Below are 3510 nucleotides of genomic sequence, written 5' to 3' on the forward strand. Positions count from 1 at the left end.
AGTCCTTCAATTGCTCTTTCAACTCTTTCAACTCTGTGGTGGCCATTCTATAGGGAGGAATGGATATGGGCTTGGTATCTGGTAGCACATCAATAGTAAAATCAATCTCCCGTCCAGGAGGCCCCGGAAGCTCATCCGGAATACATCCGTAAACTCATTCACCACGGGGACAGCATGTATGTAAGAGTTGCATTCGACTTCTATATCTTGAACCCGGACTAAATGGTAAATACAGCCTTTAGCAATCATTTTCCTTGCTTTGAGATACGAAATTAACCTACCTCTTGGAGATGCGGTATTCCCTTTCCATTCTAAAACTGGTTCTCCCGTAAAACTAAAAGCGAACCATCTTCGTTCTACAATCAACATTGGCATAGTAAGAAGCTAACCAATCCATGCCGATAACAACATCAAAGTCCACCATTCTCAACTCATGTCAATTAGCCGTAGTATGATGATCACGAATCACAACTACATAATTTTTATATACTCGGCTAGCTATTACCGGTTCACCAACGGGTGTCGATACCTCGAAAGGTTTGATTGACTCCAGTTTGACCCCAAATAGACCCGCAATATATGAAGTAACATACGACAATGTGGAGCCCGGATCTATCAATGCATATACATCAAGAGAAAATAACAGTAATATACCTGTAACAACATCAATGAGGACTCACGATCCTGCAATACAGCTATAGCATAAATACGGTGCTGGGGACCACTAGAACTGGGAGCTCCTCGTCTGCTTCTACTGCGACTAACTGGTGTCAGAAAGCCTTGCCCCGGCGGGGTATAGATGATGAAGACCCGGTTGCCAACCCCAAAGGCTGGATCCTAACCCTGCCACCAATCGAGGGGCAGTCACGCATGATATGGCCTGGCCGGCCGCATGCATAGCAAGCATCTGAGCCTAATTGACACTGACCCCAATGTGACTTCCCGTACTAAAAACATCGAGGCATGGGTGGCCTTGTCGGACCCGAGTCACCTCTGTAATAAGAACCTGAAGCTCTAAAATTCTGACTCGGCCCGGAGTGAGTAGACCTATCAAATCTCTGGCCCGTAAACCGTGGAGGCGCACTAGTCATGGAATGGCCTGAATGCCTAGAAAACTACTATCTTTGCCCTCCTCTAAACTCACCAATCGGACCCCGAAGATCTAGCCCTCTTGTGATAACCTCTGTCAAGCTCACGCTCACATCTTTGCGGCTGTTGGCTTTCCTCCAAATTCTTGGCGTCGGCTTGAATGCGAGAAATATCCATACTATCCTGAAGGGACGTAGTCTAGCACTTATCCATCAAATGTGGCCCTAAGCCCCTCATAAATCGGTGCACTCGATCACCCATATCCGCTACTATGGCCGGAGCATACCTAGCCAAAGAATTGAAGCGGAGACTATACTCTAAAGCACTCATGCTTCCTTGCTTAAGATTCAAGAACTTATCGTCTCTAGCCCGCCGAACCTCAGGGGGCAAGTAATGTCGAAGGAAAACATCAACAAATTCTTGCCATACTGGGGGAGGTGCATTAACTCCCCTTGAAGAAAACCACACCATATACCAATGAACCGCAACATCCCGCAACCTATACGATGCTAACTCCACCGATTCAACGTCAGAAGTATGCATTAACCGAGGTGTCCTCAACATTCCATCAATAAAGTTCTGAGGGTCCTCATCCAGCTTTGACCCGAAGAAATCCGGAGGGTTCAAGCTAATAAAATCAGGGGCTCTTGCACTAACCTCCATAGGTGTAGTAGGCCTTGGCCAAGTCTTCACGGCCTCAATCTTTTGGGTATCTACCCGAATGCCATCAGCTGAAATAATATGCCCGTAAAGGTCACTGAGTTCAACCAAAACTCACACTTTGAAAACTTTGCAAATAGCTCTCGAGTTTGGAGAATCTTAAGGACAGTACGAAAGTGATCCGCATGTTCCGGCTCAGACCGAGAATATACCACGATATTGTCAATAAACACGATCACGAATAAATCTAGAAAAGGCCTGAGCACGTTATTCATCAAATCCATAAATACTGTCGGCGCATTAGTTAGCCCAAATGACATTACCCGGAACTCAAAATGGCCATATCTTGTTCTGAAAGCCGTCTTAGGAATATCTTTCTCCCTAACTCTCACTTGATGATCCCCGGACCTCAAATCTATTTTTGAACACCACTTGGAACCTTGTAATTGGTCAAATTAGTCATCAATCCTTGGAAGCGGATATTTGTTCTTGATCATCACCTTATTCAGTTGCCGATAGTCAATGCACATTCGCAAGGAGCCATCTTTCTTCATCACAAATAACACGGGTGCCCCCCACAGAGATGGACTAGGCCTTATAAATCCTTTCTCGAGCAAGTCCTTCAATTGCTCCTTCAACACTTTCAACTATGCAGGGGCCATTCTATATGGAGGAATGGATATGGGCTTGGTATCCGGTAGCACATCAATAGCAAAATCAATCTCCCGCTCAGGATGGAGGCCTGGAAGCTCATCCAGGAATACATCCGGAAACTCATTTACCACGGGGACAGACTGAAGAGTTAGCGATTCAGCTTCTATATCTTGAACCCGGACTAAATGGTAAATACAACCTTTAGCAATCATTTTCCTTGCTTTGAGATAGAAAATAAGCGTACCTCTCGAAGACGCGGTATTCCCTTTCCATTCTAAAACTGGTTCTCCCGAAAACTGAAAGCGAACCATCTTCGTTCTACAATCAACATTGGCATAGCAAGAAGCTAACCAATCCATACCTATAATAACATTAAAGTCCACCATTTTCAACTCATGTAAATAAGCCATAGTACGATGATCACGAATCACAGCTACATAATTTTTATATACTCGGTTAGCTATTACCGGTTCACCAACGGGTGTCGATACCTCGAAAGGTTTGATTGACTTCGGTTTGACTCCAAATCGACCCGCAATAGATGGAGTAACATATGAAAATGTGGAGCTCGGATCTATCAATGCATATACATCAAGAGAAAATACCAATAATATATCTGTAACAACATCAGGGGAGGAATCAAGATCCTGCCGACCAGCCAAAGCATAAATATGGTGCTGGGGACCACTAGAACTGGGAGCTTCTCCTCTACCTCTACCGCGACTAAATAGTGTCTGAAAGCCTTGCCCCAAAGGGCATATAGATGATGAAGACCCGGCTGCCGACCCCGAAGGCTGGATCCTACCCCTACCATCAATCGAAGGGCAGTCACGCATGATATGGCCTAGCCGGCCGCATGCATAGTAAATATCTGAGCCTAATCGGCACTGACCCCAATATGACTTCCCGCACTGAGAACATCGTGGCATGGGTGGCTATGCCTGACCTGAGTCGCCTCTGTAATGATATCCTGAAGCTCTAAAATTCTGACACTGCCCGAAGTGAGTAGACCTATCAAATCTTTGGCCCGTAAAGTGGGGAGGCGCACTAGTCATGGAATGGACTGAATGCCTAGAAAACTACTATCTTTTCCCTCCTCTAAACTCA

Source organism: Lycium ferocissimum, chromosome 11 (genome assembly GCF_029784015.1).
Source record: "Lycium ferocissimum isolate CSIRO_LF1 chromosome 11, AGI_CSIRO_Lferr_CH_V1, whole genome shotgun sequence".
NCBI classification, from domain to species: domain Eukaryota; kingdom Viridiplantae; phylum Streptophyta; class Magnoliopsida; order Solanales; family Solanaceae; genus Lycium; species Lycium ferocissimum.